Source organism: Gopherus evgoodei, chromosome 3 (genome assembly GCF_007399415.2).
Source record: "Gopherus evgoodei ecotype Sinaloan lineage chromosome 3, rGopEvg1_v1.p, whole genome shotgun sequence".
NCBI classification, from domain to species: domain Eukaryota; kingdom Metazoa; phylum Chordata; order Testudines; family Testudinidae; genus Gopherus; species Gopherus evgoodei.
In genome coordinates, this window is record NC_044324.1 from 101,051,900 (window position 1) to 101,076,017 (window position 24,118).

The following is a 24,118-nucleotide window of genomic DNA, read 5'->3' on the forward strand; positions in this document are numbered from 1 at the left end:
GAGCAAGCAGGTGATTGGGGTGGCAAAGGGGAAGGGGCGGCACATCGGGCTCTTTGGCGGCGGGTCCCTCAGTCCCTCTCAGAGGGAAGGACCTGCCGCCAAATTGCCGCCAAAGAAGAAAGCGACGTGGTGGAGCTGCTGCCGATCATGACTCTTTTTTTCTCTCCACCGCTTGAAGCGGCAAAACCCCTGGAGCTGGCCCTGCTTAAGTCCTACTTATACAGGTACATTGGCCCTATGGGCCCTACACAGGCGATGGAATTTAGGTAGGTGGAATTTATTACTGGGTACTGCATCTTTCAAAAGACTCAAGGTTTTTTACAGAGTTAAACAGTGATGCATATAAAAGCATATGGGTGACATCCCACTTTCAACACTGTCACTTCTGTAACTGGATGCAATAGCCATAATTATAGGGAACCGAATACTACAGTAGAGTTTTAATACCCAAAGTGAAGACTAACCTTATCCAACTGAAATTACAAGGGAATTTAAGTAGGCAAGTAGACATCTCATTTATATTAGGCAAGGGCACCAGGTGGCACTTGGGGATAACTGAATTTTGCTTTTCCTTTCTATAACCTCAAAACTGCAAATTTATAGTCCTATATTATATATATATATATATATATACACACACACACACACACTAAGAACATTACTTAAGTCAAGCATTCTGAAGTAAGGAAATGCCATATTTAACCATATACCTCTAAATCCCCTCACTCTGAAATGAGGGCCAGTGAACCTCAACGTGAAGGACAACACACCTTGAAATGAGGGATACAATGATGGACACTACCATATTACAAACCTAGGCTCTTATCTTTCAGGGCGCGCTGATCCCTGTGTCCATGCAGAGCTCCAGTAGATCAGCTGGCAGGACTGAGGTCTCAGTGCTGTGACGAGGTCACTGCTCTTCTGGGCATCCGAATGTCCAGATGTCTGTCTCCAACTCTTCATCCTAGGATATCACTGCATCCCCCCCACCAACTCCTACACCCTCTTCAGGGCAATCAGACCCATGGTAGGTTCAGCCCCTTTGTCCCTAGAGGAGGAGGAGACCCCTTCCCATTACCTTGCAAACTCCAGGGTACACACCTTCTCATGTGGCTGAGCTCTAGATACTGTGCACATGCTGCCCCTTCCAGGCTGCAGGGCTGAGACATGAGGCTGTGGAACCATCCCTACCAGCAGAGACTGTGCCATAGTTTCATGAGCCCTTCATTTTCTGTCTTCTGACTCCTAGCCCTCCCCTTCAATGCCACCTCCCTATTTACATTGCCGCACTCCATCTATCACCCATGCTGTATTAGTCACATTGGAATACCATATGTCCTGATCTGCACTAAGATTATTTATTTAGGTAATAATATAAGAATGGCCATACTGGGTCAGACCAATGGTTCACCTAGCCCATTAGCCCATTTTCTGACAGTGATCAGTGCCAGATCCTCCAGAGGGAATGAATAATTATCAAGTGATCTGTCCCATCATCCAGTTCCAGATTCTCGTCAGAGGTTTAGGGACACACAGAGCACGGGGCTGTGTCTTGGTCCACCTTGGTTAATAGCTATCCTCCATGAACTTATCTAATTCTCTTTTGGACCCTGTTATACCTTTGGCCTTAGCATCCCCTGGCAATGAGTTCCACAGGTTGACTGTGTGAAGAAGTACTTCCTTACACTAGTTTTAAATCTGCTGCCTATTAATTTCATTGTGAGATCCTTGGTTCTTGTGTTACATGAAGGGGATAAATAACAGCTTCCTATTCACTTTCTCTACGCCATTCTTGATTTTACAGACCTTTATCATATCATAATGATTGAGGTGGAGGGTATTTCCTGAAGATTAATGACTGGTTGGGAGCAAGTGACAGGTGAGGAACATTAACTCCAGCCAATCATTAAATCCCCAGGAAATGGCCTGAACTGTGATGGTTATTGCTATTACAAACTGAAAGTGGAGCCAAAAAAAAGCATATGGATTTTCTTCTGCATTATGTAGCCACTATTGGAATGTACAAGCCTTTACTAGAAGACTAAAGTCTAAAAGACTATTTAAGAGTAGATTAGATAAATGTCTATCAGGGATGGTCTAGACAGTATTTGGTCCTGCCATGAGGGCAGGGGACTGGACTCGATGACCTCTTGAGGTCCCTTCCAGTCCTAGAGTCTATGAATCTATAAAGCCCTGTAGAGTAGCCAATCAGCTCATTTGACTATTTCTTGATCTTATGTTATAATTTTCTATTTTGAAGGAATGGGAGACATTATAAAAACATTTCTACAACTGCAGCAGTGAGAAGACATCTGAGAATAAAAATCCCATCCCCAGCTTTACAAAATGTCTCCACTCCCCTTCAACAGCAGTTTCTCTGTTATTTCTACTATTGCTAACATCTTAAATCAAAATAACTCCACACTTTTGGACCTTTCACATCACCACTTTCCATGGGTAGCTACTTTTGTTATTGCAGATGACTGACATAACAGATTTGGCAAAAAAGAATAGGACCAGGTACACATACATGTGGATGGGGAGGGGAAGGACCTAATCTTCATTTGAAGCAAACTCCAAGACAACAACTACACCATAACCATGACTCAGCTAGTTGAATGTGTAATTTATTGACTTAAATGAAAAAAGGGGGGGTAAAGGGAAAAAAGCTTAAAGATAGCTAATTATGTCAACTTACTGCCAGCACTTTTACTGAATTCTTTGCAACGTATAGCGTTTCTCCCTAGTGGATTTCACTGCAAAATGTGATTCTCCATCAATCTTTTGTGTGGATACCACATTGACAAGCTTTTAACAATCTCTCAGTGACTTCTTCAGAGTCAGTTTATTCTCTGTGAAGGCTAATAACATTTCAAATAGTCACCACGCAATGCTCTGTCTCCTTATTCCTCACAACACATGGCACATGAACTTCAAGTTAAAATTACAGGCAGAACAATACTTAGGGATATTTTCTTAAAGGTTTAATGCTCACTTGGAAGATTCTAGAACTCTGTGGAGAGCAGATGCTGCAAATATTAGAAAATTATGAAAGCAATGAGAGATGTATCTGTATTTTCTTAATACATTTCTGCTGCAATTCCCAGTTATATCACAGGCAATTGTGCACATAATTCTTACCACATGGGTAGTGATGTGGTGCCAAAATTTTAACAAGAAGCTCCCTCAATTTTTTTCCATCAGTCAACAATATGTGATATTTGTGAGTAAAATATTTTGCCTTCCACTACATCTTTCCTACAAAAAAAAGTCCACTGATCCTGTATTCTTTGATTACTTTTAAATAACCAATAAATAAATACAAATAAAAAAATCAAACGCTTTCTCCCCTCAAAGCCATTAGTTTTCTACTCTTCATCCACTAAAAATTATTCAATACTTTCTCCCTCATCCTCCACCCTTAGCCAGTAACTCTTGACTCACTATGCTCTCATTACCCAGGCAGGTACTCTACCTGCCAATTTTTTCCTCACAGCACCAGTGATAGTGGCAAGCAGATCACTCATCTGGCTGTGTGGTGGTTGGTAGGGGTGGGGATGGGTCCATTCTCGTCATGTGGTTTGGTGGCTGGATTGGCTGTTCAGATAGGTGGGTCTCCCCTGATTGCTGGAGGTCTGTCCTAGATGGTGTGTTAGGAGCAGCTCGTATAGGGGATTTGGCTGTATCAGGCTCTAACCCCTCTCAAACTCTTGGCTGGGCCCAGGAACACAGCTTCTAGCAGGAATTCCTACTAAGTGGAGCTGCTAGCAGGGTGGCGTATGTAGTGCATCCCCAATACACTACTGGAGGTAGTGCTGAGGGACACTGGAAAGGAGTTCCCCTTATAACAGCTGCCATAGCAATAGCAGGTGCATCCTTGGGCTGACAGTTGCCTGGCTGTGTTAGCAGCAGCTTCAGTTCCAGCCTCAGAAAAGGCATTTTAACAAGCAGAGCTGGTCCTAGCATTTTTAGATGGATCTGAAAAGCAATTTTTTTCTCCCTTTTCCTCCCCCAAATATAACCTGAAACTACCACAGCATCATTGGTACACAGCTGGCTGACAAACATAAAAAGCGTGTATGCATGTGCCAGCAGACGTTTAGGTCCATCCCAGCCTCCTGCTGCAGAAATGAAACCCAGCTACTTGTTCCTTTCAACATTAGTGCCTGGTTTACATTCTGAGGCCACCAGAGACACTACTTCTTTCTTCCACCACACAGTTATGGTTGTGATCAGGAAGGCAGTCAAGCTGGAGCCCCCTCACTTTAAAAGGGAGGGGATACCTGCAAGGTGCTCTCTCTGTGGGCTGTTGGCTTTGGAACCTGCTTGGCCTTAGTCACAGGCTGGATTTGTTAACCTTCTGCACACATGGCAAAACCTATCTTTTACCTTGAGCCTTTTGGAAGATGCTAGCTAAGAGTGCAGTAGCGTGGAGGGAGGACTATTGTCCTTGTAATTTCTACTATAGTGTTGCCAACTCACAATGTATTTGAGAGTTCAGCTGGGGCTGTATAGGGGCTGTCTAGCATATAGGGGCTGTTTCATATACGTGGGGCATGTGGGAGAGTACATATCACAGACAGGTAGAAAGACAGGCATTCAATAGCTGCGGGGCTGTCTAGCTGGGGTACACTCCATAATCCAAATGGCACAAAGCCACCTTTGACCAAGGGTGGCTCCAGGCCCCAGCACACCAAGCGCGTGCTTGGGGCAGCAAGCTGCAGGGGGCGCTCTGCCAGTGCTGCGAGGGTGGCAGGCAGGCTGCCTCCGGTGGCTTGCCTGCGGAGGGTCCGCTGGTCCGCAGCTTCGGCAAACCTCCCGCAGGCAAACCGCCGAAGGCAGCCGGCCTGCCGTGCTTGGGGTAGCAAAATCCCTAGAGCCGCCCCTGCCTTTGACCCTTGTGTCCACTTGTGCCAGCCAGTCAGTACAACACAGAATTTAGCCACTTGAGTCTAAGATGCAGTAAATCATTAGAAATAAAATAAATGTGCAAAGGTGCACGTGTGCTATTATTGAGTATAAAAAAAATGTTGCCATGTTCCGCTAGATAATCACTGCACACCAGTTTCTGGCTCATCACATTGTCAAGAGTTTTGGGACAGTGACCACGAATGGCACTACATAAAATCAAATTCTAATTTATTATGGTCTATCAAAATGTTTTTGTGCTTTGTAAGTTAAATGAGTGCTATGGAGAGACATAAGCATACTTGGCTCTGTGACAAGCCATATTTATTATTCAGGAATGCAGCTATTATACAATTCTGTATGTGCAGGTTTTCTTGTACACCACAGTCTAACAGAAATGGGATAACCCACAGGGTGAAATTAGGACTCATTTTTCCAAAGTGGGGGTGAGAATATTCAAGTAAAACTTTAACTAAAGCTAAAACGAACAATGCTAACTAAAAATGTGCTCTTTATCCCCACTCCCGTGAAAGGAAGTACAGCTAATCAGCAAAACAACTCATATTAAAACAAGAAGAAAAAAGTATGAATTTAATGTATGTGATAAATGCGAAGTTGTTAATTCTGGAAGTCAAAAGCCACTGATTTATCCAGAGAACATGTATAGTAAGTGTAGTGGGAGTGAAATCTACCCCATACTTCAGGCCGACTACCTCTTAGGATATGTCTACACTGCAATTAAAAGCCCATGGCTGGCCCATGCTAGCTGATTTAGGTTTGCAGGGATCTTGTGAGGTAGGAGGGCCGCAGGCCTGAGGCAGCTGCCCAACACTGAATGTCTATACTGCAATTAAACAGCTCCTTAGCTCGAGCCTCAGTCAAGTGGCTCGGATCAGCTGCAGTTTTTAATTGCAATGTTGACATACACTTAGAGTGAGAGATTAGTCCATTCTTCATGCCCATTCAGTCCTTAGACACTGCCAGTAATGGTGCTAACTAATGCCAATTGTAAAGGTGGTTTTTGTGACAAATATTCCCAGACTCAAAGGGGACAATGGAGAATCTTTAAAAGCTGAGTAATGATGCTAAAAATATCCTATTTCTATACAACTTGGGGTGTCTGCAGTATGTGGAGATTCTTCTAGGGTGCTGCTCTCTGTCTTGCTGCCAGCTAGAGATGCATCTCTAATTCTATGACTAAAGTGCTTCAGATTCCCCCTCACTCTTTATTGAAAGGCAGTAGTTTATTACCCAGTGGCTATACCCTATCCTCTGTGTTCTCTCAGAAATGGAAATTAGTTCCAATTAGAAAGGCTGCCGCTACAAGACTCAGGGGCCTGCAGGTCCTCAGTCCTTTGGCCTTTGCATTGCAATACATATGCAGCTAAAGATTATTTAAATTAGTATATTTGGCATATGGTGGGCATTCAGAACAGTTCTAGTCGGTTTGATCTTAAGCAGAGTTAGCTGAATGGGTCTACAAAGTGAAGATACAGACAAAGTATAAGTGCAAATGGCACTGATCTTAATAAATATTTGTTTTCTGTCTTCCTATCTGCTCTGACCTAAACAAGAATTTTTTTATCCCTAACTTTAGTATTTGCTACACTTTTAGTTAATTACTTGGTTTTCATTTTCTAAAACCATTCACATCCATTGATGCCAGTGGGAGTTTTGTCTGAGTATGATAGTATTAAAAACTGAGTAAAGACCTCAGGATTATCCTGGCATTGCGGGGGCCTTGGGCACTGGGGCACGTCAGTCCCTCCTATTCTCTGCCTATGGTGCATAATAGTCTAATCTCCTAGAGGTTGTAATGTTTTGGTCTAATTTCAGTTTTTGGGTTTAGTGTACAGGTGCAGGGGGGTGTTGGTGGCCTATGATATACAGGAGATCAGACTAGATGATCTAGTGGTCCCTTCTGGCCTAAAACTCTGACTATGATTTTGCCTGAAATGCATGTAGCAGCAGTTCTCTGAGAATCAGGGCCGGCTCTAGCAATTTCGCCACGCCAAGCACAGCGGCATGCTGCGGGGGGCGTTCTGCCGCTTGCCGGTTCCGCGGCTCCGGTGGACCTCTCGCAGGTGTTTCTGCGGAGGGTCCGATGGTCCCGCGGCTCTGGTGGAGCTGCCGCAGGTGTGTCTGCGGGAGGTCTGCCGGAGCAGCGGACTGTCCGCAGCCATGCCTGCGGCAGCTCCACTGGAGCCGCCTGCCGCCCTACCAGCAACCGGTAGAGCATCCCCAGCGGCGTGCCGCCCCAAGCACGCGCTTGGCGCACTGTGGCCTGGAGCCAGCCCTGCTGAGAAGGCCTGTTAGGCCCAAACAGCAGCATTGATACAGCAGGCAGGGAGCTGCAGTTTTCTGAAATGCACAGACATAAAGGAAAACTTGAGAGCAAAGTAACTGCTGAGGACTTCTGTTACATGGACTAATTAGAACAGTCTTCATGTCTTGTTCTAGCTTGGCTTGGTTCCCGTATTACCAGCAAAACAACTGCATAGCAACCCAAATTTTCCCACAACATGCCTCACAAAGGCATTGTGTGTCCAGAGAAAATACAGCAGCTAATATTCTCTCTCTCTCTCTCGTTTGGCCTTTTGTTTGGGAACTAATGTTAAATCCTCATTGCATATATAAGCTTCTAACTGCAGTGCAGTAGCTGCAATGGCAAAGGGGACAGATAAACAAACATACCAAGAACGTCTGCTATGAACAGCACAGAAACCACGTGCGTTCTAAACAGGTTATCTGAGTGTCAGATGGAGGACTTGCTTGCTTTTCCCCTCCACCCCATTTCCTCTTACACAGGCAGGAAACCATGACCATTAGCAAAAAGGTACAAATATCCGTTATATTGAATGACTTGTTTTATGAACATTAAGAGCGGGCTCCAGCTTGCACTCCAGTAGTATATAAAGAGGTCAACAAGAAATAAATATATCTGTCATTTTTAAAACATTCTGGCTTGGATCACGTGAAATTGCTTTTTTGTTACTGCCTTTAAGGAACACTTACAATTGTACAGTAGAATTTCTAATGGCAAAAGGCTCAATTTACTTATCAGAAATCCCAGCTGCAGTAATATCTGGCAGCTGAATATTTAAGCTACTTTCCTCAGTTTCAGCATCATAAATTAAAGGGTCTCCTGGAACCTTATACAGCTGCTCATGAGCAACATGCTGAGAAGACTATAAAGCTTCTAAAATTAGCTTGTGTATTTGTCTGACTCTCAAATCCCTTCCCCCTCCAAACCATATTTCAGTTTGAAGAGCACTCTGTATAACTGTAACAAGCACCATTAATTAAGGGAACATTCTTAATCAAATACACGGAAATTAAGACAGCAAACTTACTTGTTTTCTGCATAACTTCCTCCGAAGTATTCTCTGTTCAAATTATTGTAACAGGAAATTGTGGTGGTCATGGGTAGGCTTAGAGAATGTAGCACAAACCACCCATTGCAATTTGCAGAGGGAGTCAACGTTGGGGTGTTAAGTCACAGTTTGACTGTCACCCTCCTGGTTGCACTTTACATGCAAATCTAAAACTGACACAATGCACAGAAAAGTTACTTGTTCTGAGACTTTATGAAACCTGTCTGTGCAAAGCCTGTACTTCTCATGACTGCTATCTACTCAGGATAACGATATTCATCTTTGTAAAGATCTTTGAGATCCACATCATAGATGCGCTTTTATTTATTATCCATTTTAATGGAAAACGTCCACATTCATGGTAGCAGCTATCTTCAGGCTTTTAAAGGCATTACTAGCCTTTTACTATTTGCTATTTATAAAGGGCCAGATTAATCACTGTTCTCTGATGTATATAGTCTGGTGTAAAGGGTCTGTAGGGCTCGTGTATTCCCCCAAACTGAGAGTTATCCCTCGTGGAGAAGGTCCTACAGCAGGTGCTGAGCTCTCAACAGCAGTCCTGGGTACAGGGCACTGGGAGTAGGGGCAGGCCAGTGGAAGGAGAAGGTAGATGGTATGAAGAGGGTTGTATGCCTGGGGCAGAATTGCATCCCAATGATTCTGTGCCCCTGAAATTACCTACTGCAACAAGGACACAAAATTAGGGCAGCCTTCCTGCTAGGAACTATACTAGCTTCCAACAGCTCTTGATAAGGAGCTGCACCCTCCCCTGTGCAGCTTGACAGCCACTTTGTGATGTACCTGAAAATTCAGTTAGAGTGGCTCCCACCTCCAGCTGTCAGTTGCTGTACAGACAAAATCTGCTGGGGTGCTGGCTCATAGGGTTACAAATAGAAGGAAGTAGTTCTGGCTGACCCTGTAGCAGAGTGGATCTCTGCTCCAACCCTGAAAGGGTTAAAACAGCCCTAGATAAGGGCTAGGGGCTGGAGAAAGCAGCCTTTAAGCTGGGCTGATTGGGTAAGTGGCAGCAGCTGGGGCCACGCCCCAAACTGAGTGACAGGGCCTAATAAGAAGGCCAGGGAAGCCAAGGGTAGACAGTCTTTCTCTGCCTGTAAAGAGAGAAGGGCCTGGTTCCAGAGAACTAGAGCAGGTATCTAGGATGAAGCAGTGCTGGGGAGAAAGGCAGAGGAGCTGGGGAGCTCCTGCCTGGAAAGCACCTGGCTGCAGCCTAGCAAAAGGCTAGGAGGTACTGGGGTTGTAGGGTGCAACCCAGGGGTAGGCTAAGGCAGCTGGTCCAAACCCCTTTGCTGATGATGAGTGGCTGATACTGCAATCTGCCCCAGGGTGTGGGGCTAGACAATGACTGGCCGTAGACTACACTGAGGCAAAGTGGGGATAGAGGGTGGGGGGTTCCCAGGAGGGGGAACCCCCAAATAAGAAGGGGTCACTGCCAGGGGGATAGAACCCCATGTAAAAGGGGCAGTGGGGTCCAGGAAGGGACACAAGGCCTGTAGCAGGAAACAAGGTGGATCACTGGCCTGCAGAGGGTGCTCTGAGCTGGAATTTGAGCTAATTCCCAGGATGACCAGTAGGAGGTGCTGCAGGGGTGAGTCGTGCCTGGTTACAGACCTGTACTGGGGCACAAAGAATGTAGCTGGAGCTGAGGTGGAGAGTATATCATTGAATGAGGCAGACTGAGGCCCGTGCCATTATAGGGTGCGTGGTCCTGGCGACAAAATAAAACCACCCTGCACAAGGGGCTGAAGCTCTGTCGCCAGAAGAGTGTCTTCCACCACCGAAGTACTGTCCACACTGTCACTTTATGTCATTAAAACTTTTGTTGTTCTGGGAATAGGGGGTGTCATTTTCACACCCAGAGCAACAAAAGTTTTAATGACCAAGTGCAGTGTAGATATAGCCTTAGTAAGAACAGAGGTGATTACTAGATGATTTCAATGGAATACAAGTTCCCCCAAACAGTCAGTATGCTGCCTTTCTAAAACAGACCAAGAGTTAAAAAAAAAACCTCTTTGAGTTCTGCTTTCTCTGGTTTCCCTCAAGTTGCTCTTTTATGTCTTCTATTCCTTACTTCTATTTTTCCTGTGTTTAACTGGAACATGCTCAACCAGGTTTCTAATAAATATATATTTTATAACATAGCTCACTGGGTCTTGGTTGCATCTTTCTTTCTCTTCCTTCAGTCCTCTCTTCCTTATACAGTATTTTAGGGTCTTTCTTCTCTCTGTTCTCACACCTTCTCCATCTCTAGCCTTATTTCTTTCTTACCTTGCATTTCACTCTAATTCCTTTGCCTACATTGTTCTATTTCCTTCTTCTCATGAAAGTCCCTCCTCCTCAGTCCCCTCCCCCCAATCACCACTTTCCAGTCAATCTCACTGCATGCATATCAACTGAACAGGAGGAGGTGAGAAGAAAGGGGTCCAGATGCTAGGCACTAGCACTCTCAAAGCTAACCTGTAAGGGCTTGTCTACACAGTGCAGCAATGTGTATTATAAGGGTGGGATTTTTAAAGTGCATTGACATGTTGTGCATTAATTGGGCCACGTAGACTTTGCTAGTGTGCACTAAGGTGTCATGGTGTGCTTTAACAAACCAGTTCAAACAGCACAATAACATGTCTCAGATATTGAAGGAGACTCTTTGATATCTGGGAAGCTACTAGAGCAAGGTATAAAACATTCAATTTGTAGTACCTGGAGGATGAAGGGGTGATCACTAGCAAACAGCATGGATTTACCAAAAACAAATCATACCAAACCAGCTTCCTTCTTTGACAGAGTAACTGGTTTGGTGCATAGGAGAATGCAGTGGACATAATAAATCTGGACTTCAAGGCTTTTGATACAATCCCACATGACATACTGATAAGCAAGCTAGAGACCTATGGGCTTGGCAGAACTACCATTAAGTGGATACATAACATACACATAAACAACAACAAACAAAGAATAACTATAAATGGAAGGATGTCAGATTGCAGGGAGGTCTCAAGTGAGGTTCCACAGGGATCTGTTCTGGGTCCAGTGTTGTTTAACATCTTTAACACAGACCTGGATGTAGGAATAGAGAGTGTACTGATCAAATTTACAGATAACACAAAGTTGGGGGTGGAGGCAGAGCTAAAATTCAAAGGTATCTTGATAAATTGGAGAACTGATCTAGACACAACAAAATGAAATTCAACAAAGACAAAATGTAAGGTGCTATACTTCTGTTTTTCTTCCCAATGCACAAATACAGACTGGGGGAATAACTGGCATGGCAGCAGCTCTGCTGAGAAGGATCTGGGAGTTGTGGTGACTCACAACCTCAATATAAGTCAGCACGGTGATGCTGCTGCAAAAAAAGCAAATGAAATTTTAGGTTGCATTAACAGAGGCATAGTATGCAAGTACCACTCTAATTGGTGCTGGTTAGACCTCAGCTATAGTACTGGGTCCAGTTTTGGTCACTAGTGTGTAGAAAGGATGTGGAGAAACTGGAAAGGATCCAGGAGCAAGTGCCAAAGATGATCAAAGGCTGGAATGCCAGCCATATGAGCAGAGGCTGAAGGAACTGGGAATGCTTAGTTTGGAAAAGAGGAAATTAAGTGGAGACATGATAGCAGTCTTTAAGTACTTGAAAGGCTGGGTAGTGGGATGATCCCCCCACTCTGGCCCTGGAAGGGTACAAGCAGCCCTGGGGAAGGATGCAGCTCTGAAAGCTGGGCTGATTGGGAAAGCAGCCACAGCTGTAGATGGCTTAATAAGGGCCTAGCTGGCCCTTATAAGAGGGCAGTGGGCCAGAAGCACAGAGAGACTCTCTCTAGTTGTGAGAGGGAGGGGCCTGGCTGCAGGAAGCTGAGAGAAGGTACCTGGCGTGGAGCAGGGCTAGGGAAAGACCAAGGGTGCTCTGACCTGGAACCTCCGCCCCCCCCAGGCTGTGGCCTAGTGGAAGGCCAATTAGGTACTGAAGTTGCAGGGGGCAGCCCATGGGTAGGCAGAGGCAGCAGGTCCAAAACCCCTTGTGTATGATGAGTGGCTTTTACACTGCAGTCTGTCCCAGTGAGTGGGGGCTAGATGATGACTGGCAGTAGCCCATGACTGAGGCAAGGTGGGGATAGAGGTTTGGTGGTTCACCTGGGTGGGGAGGCCCTGAGGCTGCAAGGGTATTGCCAGGGAGTAGCACCCCAGAGACAAGGTCCTTGGAGAAACATGAGGACCAATGGCAGTGGGACACTGGCCTGCAGAGGATGCTCTGGAGTTGGAAAAAGAGCTAATTCCCCGGACACCAGGGGATACGGAGGTGCTGCAGGGGTAAGTCCTGCATGTTTACAGGCTGCCTTTTTAAAAAAAGATAAGTTGTCCTGCCCTCTGGGGCAAGAGGCAATGAACTCAAACTACAGAGGGCAGATTTAGATTAAATCTCAGGAAAAGCTTCCTAACTGTAAAAACAATAGGATAATGGAACAGACTGGAGGTTGTGGAGGCTCCTTCACTGGAGGCTTTCAAAAGGAGGCTGGATAGCCATCTGTCTTGGATGGTTTAGAAACAACAAATACTGCATCTTGGCAGGGGGTTAGACTAGATGACCCTGGTGGTCTCTTCTAACTTTATGGTTCTAGGTTAGCAGTTTATTACTATCATTGACTTCCTTCAGATAGGTGTTGGATCATTGTCCTCCTAGGCTGAATACCTCCTGTGCAATTGCCCAAGAGATCCCACTTAGACATAAGGCTTTCCACCCTATCTTCAACTGAATCAGAGGAGCCATACCTTATTGTTTTCTACTTGGAATGAGTCCATCAATTCTCAGAATAATCTGATTTGCTAAACTAGTGTTTGACTTTCTGGAGCTCTGGTGTGAAAACCAACAATGCACAGATGCACTGGACTAAGAGCTAAACACATGTGGGATAAACAAATCACTTTCCTCAGTCTTCTGTTCTGATCTGTAATGTGTGAAACAATTCACAGTGAATTCCAGTAATAAATGCTGAGATCCTAGCCCTGTAGGACTGGTACTACAGCTTCTTCATAAATTTTTTTAAATGACTAAGTGTCTTTTCAGAAGATAGGCAGCCTTTTGAACTATACAAGGTTGTGCCTCTAACTAGTTACTCATTATGGAAATATTTCAGAGTAGCATCTTCCAAATAGGGGGTTTTTACTTGTTAATATATTTCTTCAGTTCAGGTGATATGTAGCTTCCCTGTGTGGGAACTGACAATGACATGTTTATCAGGCTGAGTCATGCTTAAGGTCAAGATTATGTCTGACTTCTGTGACCTCCCTGACATTGGGGACCCTGCAGCAGCCAAGCCTCCAGGGACCCCCTGCAAATGACTGGCCACTGCCATTGGTGGTGACCTGAGCTGCTAAGGTCCCCCCTGCAGTGGGTCAGCCGCTGGGAGCAGCTGCCTCCTCCCTTGCTCCAGCTGCAGCTCCCAGAGGCTGCCGGTGGTGGCAGAGGGAACGTGGAGCTGCTCAGCCACTGTGTGTGTGGGAGGCTACAATTCCCAGACAGTGGTGGCAGAGGGACCACAGAGCTGCTCAACAGCCAAGGCCCACAGCTCTCCATCTTTTGCTGCTGGCAGGCCTCACAGTTCCCAGCCCTGGAGGGTGGCAGGAGGAGCCCTCCCAGCCACTGGGGTCCCTGCAGCTCCCAACCGCTATGGGGGGCAGGGTGCTGGACCCTCTTCCCTCCCCATTTTGTCAGGGATGTTTTTAGTAAATCAGGGACAGACCATGGCTTGTGTTATTTTTTTTTTTTTTTTTTTTTTTTTTGGTTCATTACCCATGACCTGTTCCTGAATTTTACTAAAAATATGCCTGACAATCTTATCCTTAGTCATGCTTCCCACTTAAAGATTTTTTTGTAAATATCTTGACAGACTGGGAAATGTTTGCATTTCCAGGGCAACTTTTTAACAGCAGCTTATTGAAAAATGTTAAAATCACTGAAGTTGTCTAATCCATCTCCTCCCCCTATAGCACATTTTATAGTTCTTTGCAAGTTCTATATCTGAATCAATATTACATGCATCTTTTCTTCAAACTGCTGGTTGGTTTTAGCAAGTTTAAAAAAAAGATGATAGACAACTAATTTCAGAGTCATTTCAGGATATTTGCTAACCCAGCTGGGACACAATCATCTATTTGGCAGAAATCCAGTAGTGCATATTTTTAATTAAAAGAAAAGTGAAAAATATAAACTACCAATTGATCCATAGTGCAGTACTGTAGAAGGACAGGATTCACAATCCAAGGGCAAATTTTGAAATGCAGATACTTAAACTTGCACCTGCAAAAATGCATGCATACTAACTGCTCCTGGTTCCTTGATTTGCCCCATTATCCCCCACTAAAATGTTACCCATTAAATTGCTCAATTCTGTTTCCAATGTTCCCAATTCAGCCCTTACATGGCCAATCTGCTGATTAGCACTTCCCTTATGACAATCAAGGTCAGCAGACTGGACTTCCTGCTGGAGTGAAGCAATAGAATCTCAGCACTTAGACACCAGACACATTCACAGTAATGGAGATTTTAAAGAGATGACAGGTGTTTCTAATAAAACTGAAAAATCAGTTATACGTTTCTTTAGTGACAATTTATTTGCTACCTAAAGCCCTGATCCTGCAAACACTTAGACTAAGTCTTTGCAGAATCTGGGTGTTAAATCATGGTAATCAATTCTATCTTGGTCTTGAAATCAAGACCTATCTTTAATTAGTTTTCATTGTAGACCAACCCTGCTCCTACTGAAGTCTTTTTGCCATGAACTTCAATGGGACCAGGATCAAGCTCTTCATATGTAACATTGCCTACTAGGAAGGCAATATATTAGCCCCTATATATAAGTAGTCATTACAGCTCTTTAAAAATATGGCACTGTGCCCAGGGGGCACTCATCCAAACTCCTGTTCTGACCTGCTCAATGACAACTGCTATTTTTCTGATAACTGCAGCTATAATCTTGCCACCTGGATCATGTTCTGCTACAAGGTAAAGAGGTTTGTCTTGTTAACTTACTACCATCTTACTGCAACATCCTTTTAATCACTGATACTAGACATTCTACATATCAGTTGAGAATACTTCTTCAAAGCTGATCGTGGCATGATGAATGTTAACAAGTCATCATACTATGTATTTAAAAAATCACTGAAATTCTGCCTCTTGCCCACTAAAGTGTATAAATTGCCAATTAGTTGCTTGAAATGTAAATGTATTAAACTATCAGTGCAAATTAGAGTAACATCTGAGTTTGGAATGCACATTAAGATGAGTCTTATGAAATCTTTATTGGAAAGTCACTGCATGTTACTAATAACCATTTGTGATTTAATTAGGTTATTCCACACAAACTACTACACAAATTGACCTATGCACATATTAACAGCATAGCTTGCCTTAGATGCAATATAGAGGATGAAGCCATTAACTAAGACAGTAACTAAGCTGCAAACTAGAGTGGCCTCTCAGCAACTTTTTTGCATTACTCTGTCATACTAAACTTGCAGTTTGTTGAGTAAGTACTATTCACTGTGGGGGGGTTTGTATTTAAATGAAATGACTTTCAAGGTCACAGCTTGGCATTTGGAGACCAGTGTAGAGTACTACAAAATGCTACACTTAGCAGAAAAAATGTATATTGTTTAAGAAATAGTATGATCATGCAATTAAAAATTATTATCCACATGCACAATAAGGGCTGAGAGTGTGTGAAACTTTGGTATATCCTTACATCTGAACACTTACTGGTGCAGTCTTATTGATCTCTTAAGGTCATTCTTCCTATGGAATTTCCTAGATTTTTTTTGTTAGGAAAAAATGAGATCCTTTGGGACGTCACCACTCTGCTGATATGCCAGAAATTCTGGAGGAGTTTGGCTAGCCACTACCAGAACACCCTATCCTGTGCACTTTAGGGGTTTTACAGGATGGAGCCTTTTAGACCCTTAGCCTCTTAGGAAGAACCATTTTCCTGGGTACATGAAGAGCTATGCTAGTGAGGATGTCTTTCCCCAGCTGTGAAGTGCCCAATTCTTAAATGGCTGAACTATATTAGTAAACAAATCACCTTTAATCAAAAGCTAAGTACAGAAAGTTGAAAACAAAAAAACTCTCATTTCAGAAAGTCAAGAGGCATGTGCTTAACTTTGGGCTGGTGAGTAATCCCCATCCCCTATTCAGAAAAAGATGCATTGAAGTCAATAGATCTAAACAAATGCTTTGTTGAAAGGGGATAGGATTATTCCTAATCTTAAACTGATGTGTAGTTTTAAGTGCCTTGCCGAACAAAGGCCTAAAGGCTGAGAACTTCCAAAACTTTTAAAATTCTTTTCTGCTACATTGTTAAACTTCAATAAATACTGTATCCCATGGAATAAGGATCCAGTATTCTCTATGGGTGAAATTCACTCTTGTGCAGAGGCCAGCAAAAGACCTATGCACCACTTGAACTCTATAGCAGGGGCTTAAATGACAGCTAGTCAGTGGTTCGCAATCAGGGCTCTGGGGCCACCAAGCATGGCCAGCATTAGACTTGCTGGGGCTCATGGTAGAAAGCTGAAACCCCACTGCATAGGGCTGAAGCCCAGGGCCCTGAGCCCCACCACCTGGAGCTGACACCAAAGCCTGAGCAATGTAGCTTTGTGGGGGGCCCTTGGCATGCGGCCTGAGGCAATTGCCCAGCTTGCTGCTGCCAATGCTGACTCTTTTCTATACAGAAAAGTAGTTATTGTGGCACAGGTGGGCTGTGGAGTTTAACAGCATGTTGGGGGAAGGGGGGGCTCAGAAAGAAAAAGGTTGAGCTAGATGTTGCCTAATGGTGTATCTATGTTGCAATGTGTTGCAATGTGTGTGGTTACAGCTTGAATAGGTATACCTGGGCTAGCTTTGCTCTAGCTAGCTCAGGTCACAGAGCAGTGGAGCTGTGGGCAGCTCATGCTTCAGCAGGGATGGTACATGTCTGTCCAGAACCCTGGGCATTTACTGGTATAACTAGACTGAGCTGAAGCTCACACTGCTGCAGTTTCTCTGCTCCTGGCCAAGCGAGCTAGATCAAAGCTAGTTCAGCCATACCTACTCAAGCTGCAATCACATGCTGTGACTGCACTATATAGACATAACAGCTTGTCTACATGGCACTGCAGTGAGCTTTTCAATTGGCACCCCGATAGACCACTACAATGTGTTGTGCAGAAACTGCCGTAGACTCTGCAGGTGCAAACTAAAAGGTACCTAGTTCATGTTGATATAGGTGAGAGGTACATTAATGTGCACCTAGGTACCTTTTAGTTCATGCCAATAGGGTCCATGTCAAGTGCAACATATTAAGGCTCTCTACAATTTAGAACCCCTGTACACCACACTGTAGACAAGCCCTTCGTGTTTTGTTGGCCCCCTGCAGAGATGAATTTCACTCTAAATCTAAATGCCTATTCCTGTATTTAATATCAACAAAAGCTTCATGCTGAGTAGTTTTATAACTTTAGAATTAGGAATCTAACATTTGCAATATGCAGTCAGGCCATCAGGTTAGCACTATCAAGTCCAGTATCTTGTGTTCAACAGTAACCGTTACACCTTATGCTTCAAAGAAAGTTCAAACCCCAATCATTGTAAAATCTTATGAGTTTAAAAAAAAAAGCTGACCATATCCCACCAGCAACCAGCTTATGCCCTTTGATTTGACCACTCATATTGGAGCAATCATATCTCCAAATGTTGGTAATACTCAATTATCAGATCCTTTTCATATCCAGGCAAAGCATTTGACTGCCCCTCCTGCACCAGTGAACACCTTAGGGTCAACATGCTAGGTCAAATAAAACAAATCACTTCTTGACTTAAGTTTTCCTGACCATATCTTCAGTGAGTTAATTTAAAAGTGAATTTCTCTTGCAAAGGTAAGAATAGTTCAAATGAGTTTAAAGATCGTGAAAACAAATGCATTTAACACTTAATCCTAAGTGAAGAGGCTATGTCCTCCATTGATTAAAGCAGCAGAGGAAGAGTTACTACTCTGGGTTGTATTCTCAGCTGACATTGTAGAACCTTGGACAAATTGCTTAAACTTTCCATCCAGTTTATCTGTTTACAAAGATTGAGTCTCAAGTACTTTGAAATGCCTCCATGATAGTGACATTATAGAGACCAGGTTTCATTTATTGTTAATAAACCAGTTAAAAGTAAAGGCATATATAATACAATAGGCAATGACTTTCATGGTATAGGTGCAAATAGATAAATGAGGGACCACCCAAGTTAACACATTTTGGGAATAAAAATACAGGTCTCCTTGTATCAGTTGATCCAGCACAAAGTATAAAAAGCCACTGATTCAGAAAGGTATGCTAGTTCCTGTTTTGTTATGGGGTTTATGTTCAAGTTTACTAATGTTTGTAGTTATAAAATTAACTAGTACAAAAAGAAAAATTGGGGTCACAGTCACTCAGACTTCAGCTGCTGTATTTTGTACTAAGTTGTAGCCTATTGATCAAATGAGTGGGAATACCAATAAATCGAGCATTGCAACAATCATTTAATTTATAATGTTATTCCCAAACTTCTATTTATGGAGGGTAGTAAAATCCTCTGGAATCAAAATCCATTGCTGAGCAATGAGGCATAAGATGTTAAAACCCAGAAAGATTAGGATATGAAAACAACAATCAAAACTGTGCATAGCATGGCTGTAAACCACAACTCAGTAATACTGCTTAAAATTTGACAATTAAAGCCCTATTGGCCTAGCTAAGGCTTTTAGACTCAAAGGAAATTGCAATATTTTCAGCAACTCTCTATTATGAGCACATTGCTAGTATGCATTTTTCAGCACCTCCAATCACAGACTCATATTATATAGTGCATATTTAAGCTGGATGAGATAACAAAAATGAATTGCAGCTAACTCTTGGATAATATTAATGCACTCATCTTTAATTTCTAACATCTGAGTTCAAATAAAGACACCCCCCGCCCTGCGCCCAGTAATGTAATCTGCTAGTGTGTACTTTTTGCAGATATTGGGACAGGTGGATCTAGGCCCACCCAAAGCTAGAGGCCTGCTCCCTCCAATGGAGGAGAAGCCATTGGACCTAGGCCCCAAGTGAGTGCTGCAGACAACAAATGATAATATAGGAAAGGGAGTGAAGGTTGAAAGTTAAAGGTTTAAAAAAAATCAGAGCAATCCAGAGGGAGGCAGCAAGCAGAGAATACCTCACAGTGCCTTCTGCTCCTCAAAAGGTGTCAGTGGACAGCACTCAGAGGAACTCTGCCTGGAGGCATGATTGGATGAGGGCCCAGAAAGAGGCCTTATGGTCACAGAGCTCATCCAGCTTCTTCCTGGTATAGTGGATGACTATGTTGGCCAGCACCAGGAGGTTTGCCAAGGTCTCAGTGAGAGGGTCTGGAGGAGCCAGAAGATGGGCTGCAACCTGACACACTCTGCGTCCATGTGTTCCAGGGCCTCCCTCTTGATGCAGAAAGAACAGGTGTAAGGGGAGCATGTGAACAGCTCCAGGTGTACACCTGTGCATAGGGCTCCATGGTGGAACTGCAAACTGGATGTTCCTGCTGGGCTGTGGAACCAGAGTGGAGTACACACTGGGCCACTGGGGTTCCTTGCCCTCCTCAGAGGGCAGCACCTCCTGCCACTTGGTGTCAGTATGAGACATGAAGGCAGGGAAGTGGATGGGATGAAACATGAGCACATATGGATGTTTCTGTGTGTAGTTTGGAGATAAAACAGCTGGATGTCATGCAGTGACTCATGGCATATTGGGGCAGATGGGGAGGTTCACAGGGTAGGGGTCCAATGACAAGTTCTAGAGTACAGGGGTGAGTAGGGAGCACCAGCCTACAGGACCCTCTCAATAAAAGCAGGAGGCAAGGCAACCCTCACCTCTTGAAGCACATGACAGGGAATGTGCAGGGTGGGCAGCCCCATGTACTAGTAGAGTGCCAGGTAGTCCACTCATTCCTTCCAATCATAGTCTATGACAAGGGTCAGCAATCTTCATCACACAGCCCATCAGGGTAATCTACTGGCAGACCATGAGACATTTTATTTATGTTGACTGTCCATAGGCACAGTCCCCTGCACCTCCCTGTGGCCGTGGTTCGCCATTCCTGTCTAATGGGAGCTGCAGAAAGTGGTGGGCTGCCACTTCCTGCAACTTCCATTGGCCAGGAATGGTGAACCGTGGCCACTGAGAGCTGCAGGGGACCATGCCTGTGGACAGGCAATGTAAACAAAATGTTTCATGGCCTGGCAGTGGATTACCCTGATGTGCTACGTGCTGAAGGTTGCTGATCCCTGGTCTAAGAGGGCTCCAGTTCTGATGGCATCAGCCAAGACGGTCCTCTGGCAATGGATTCCACCACCTGCACATGGAGATAGAGGATGTGTAACCAGGGCCGCCGGGGGGGGGGGCAAGAGGGGCAATTTGCCCCAGGCCCCAGGCTCTGCGCTCCACAGGGGCCCCCATGAGAGTTTTTGTGTCCCTGGAGTGGGGTCCTTCACTTGCTCAGGGGCCCCAGAAAACTCTTGCGGGGCCAGGCCCCGGAGCTTCTTCCGCTCCCGGTCTTCGCTGGCAGGGCAGTCCTTCCGCTCCGGGGCGGAAGGACCCCCCGCCATCGCATTACCGCCGAAGTGGGACCTGCCGCTGAAGTGCAACCCGGTCTTTGGTGGTAATTCGGCGGCGGGGCACCCTTCCATTCAGGGACCCGCCGCTGAAGTGCCCCAAAGCCCCGTGGCGGGGGCCCCCTGCCACCGAATTACCGAAGAGCGGGCTGCACTTTGGTGGCGGGTCCCGCTTTGGCAGTAATTCGGTGGTGCGGGGCCCCCGCCGTGGGTCTTCAGGGCACTTCAGGGGCGGGTCCCAGAATGGAAGGGCCCCCCGCCGCCAAACAGGGCCAGCTCTAGACATTTCGCTGCGCGGGGGGCCCCCTGCTGCTTGTTGGTCCCGCGGCTCCGGTGGACCTCCCGCAGGCGGAGCCGCGGGACCAGCAAACCCTCCGCAGGCACGCCTGCCGCCGATGGCCCCAGGCCCCTGGAATCCTCTGGGTGGCCCTGTGTGTAAAAAGGGTTCTGCGAGGAGGTGTCCCACGCAGAAGCCACTATAGGCCTGATCACAGACTAGCTTCCAGGTCACTCCTATGTATGGTGTCCCATAGAAGCCAATCCAACTCTGCACAGCAGCTGAGAATGAGCTAGGAGATCCTGAGGCAAATATGCAAGCTTTAGCTTCAGTCACAGGTGAAGAGTTTGGAAGTTTCAGCCCACTGAACATTTCTCTACATCAGAATTCTCCCTATAAATAAAAAGACAGCCATGTTGCGCAGGAAAAACCCAGGACTGCAACAGCTGGAAACCTGTTGGATTGAACATACGAGCTAAGTTACCTACAGTGAAGCTTGCATAACCAGTTATTAATGACTCAAGTGTGTATTACCCACTTTTCATTAGCACTAAAACTCAGTCTAAACAAAGATGGGAACAACAGGCATTCATGGGACTTGAAAACACATTTTACCAATAGCTTTTCCAAGAAATTTAAAAAGTGCAAGGGTATTAGTACAACATTCAGGTTAGGACAACAAGCATCATTTATAGCATCTCCTACTAGTTAATCCCACTGTTTTAGTAAACATATCATGCCATAAATTTGATGAATGGTATATTCACAAGTCAAGGTATTCTTCTGCACAGTCAGCAAAAGTCTGACATGATTGTGTTTAATTGCAACCATAAGAATGCAAACTGCTCTTTTTCAATATCCATCAGCATGTTACACTATCTTTGGAAGACATGGGCAAGAAATATATAATGAATATTTCAAGACCATCATCATGTAGTCTGTGACTAAATGAAATTAACACTGGTTCAGTCAGCATCATCAGGCAGCTCTTTACCATGACACTCTTATTCCTGGAATAGAAGAAACCAAGAGCATTTGAGAAACCAAAACAAAATGCTGTTCTGAAGTTCCCAGACAGTTTGGACTAAATCGTGCCACCCTTATTCCTGAGCATAGTCCCAATGGCTTCAATAGAACTCTTCCCTGAGGGCTCAAGTGGAATTTAAGTATTGCCTAGGCCTTGTGTCACCTCTCTGAGCAGGGCCGATGCAACCACTAGGCAAACTAGGCAGCTGCCTAGGGCGCCAAGATCTCAGGTGCCAAAAAGCAGTGCCCAAAATATCTGGGATGCTCACCTGACACCGGCTCAATGTGTAACTCTCTTCCCACCGCTCTGCGAGGGGGCGCTGCGGCTTTAATCAGCTCCGGCCGGCCAGCCGGGAAGTGGTGTCATTCCTCCTCCCGCCGCCAGGGGCGCTGTGCTCTCCCTGCTGCTCTGGCTCTTCCCCAGGGCCCCCGTCCCTGCTCAGCCCTGCCCCACCCCCACTCCCCTGAGCTCTGCAGCAGGGCTGGGCCTGCACTCACTGGCGGGGGGGAAGTGCAGAGACCTGGCCCCAGCTGCACTGCTGGTGAGTGCGGGGGGGTAGTTCCTCCCCACTCTCTCTCCCCTGCCCAAATCCAGCCAGCCTCTGCTGCACCCCCTGTGCCTGAAGCCAGCCAGCCCCACACCCCAGTCTCCAGCTAACCCTACACCCCATCTCCGTGTCCCCTCCCCTGCCCAAAGCCAGCCAGCCAGCCAGCCCCACAACTGCCTATCTCCAGCCAATCCCTGCCACACACCCCTGCCTGAAGCCAGCCAGCCCCACATCCTCTCACGTTATTCATTTATTTTAATTAAATATGTAGTCTAAATAATTAATACATTTTCAAGCCGCATGTGTATTAATTCTCATTAACAGTGCCATATTATGCAGTATTCATTTTTGAAAGTTTATAATAAGCGATGCTCTGGGGGGAGGGGTGGGAGTGGGGGGCTCAAGGCGGAAGTTTCACCTAGGGTGCAAAATATCCTTGCACTGGCCCTGTCTCTGAGTAAGGGCAGAATTTAGCCCTTTCAGAATTGCTGCTAGGTCTGACACAGCACGTAACCCTGCCAGTTGGAGACATGCTGTCTCCATATGCTTCTGCAATAGAGTAGTGGCAGCTCAAGGGTGAAGTCTGGCAGTTGCATACACAGACATCAAGCTCTAGATTGATTTTTTTTTCCTTTTAACAAGCACAGCATTTGGCTCCCAGCTTATCTTCCTGGTTGCTTTCTTATCTAGCTCCAGTTTTCTGCTTTGGGAGATGTGATTTGCAGTGGCTGAGCTTCCTTGATTTCTTTCATTCCTTTCTCATTTCAGTTTGCAGTACATGTTATTTTGATAAATCTCTCCTTTGACATGTTTGGGATAATTTATTCCAGACCAGAGGCCCAAGCCTCATGCATCACTCCCGCAAAAGCTGAATTCTGCCCTCAAACATATTCAGAACTCCCACTGACTGCAATGAGATGCTCCTATGTAAATATGGGGAGGACTGGGAGCATAGTACCTGCATAGGCTCTTTGCACTGATGAATTTCACCCTGCCCCTTTTCTATTTCTAAATATCTAGGCTATAAAATATGCATATCAAAGCCCTTTATAGTGACATTATTAGTCACAACAGCAGAATTGGGGCAGTTTGTTACCACAGTCTCTGGAGAAAGGTTTCTTGAATTATTTTGTGGCACCTAATATTTATTATTTTACATAATATACAGTTAGCATGTTTGAAGCAACTTAAATATTCCAAAAGAGGCAGATTAGCATTGGACAGTACTGTTGATTATATCAATGTGTGTGACTGTTTGAGGTTACAGCAATATTAAGCTGTTTAGCTGTTCTTTTATTATGTTGTGTAAACAGTCAGAAACATTACAGA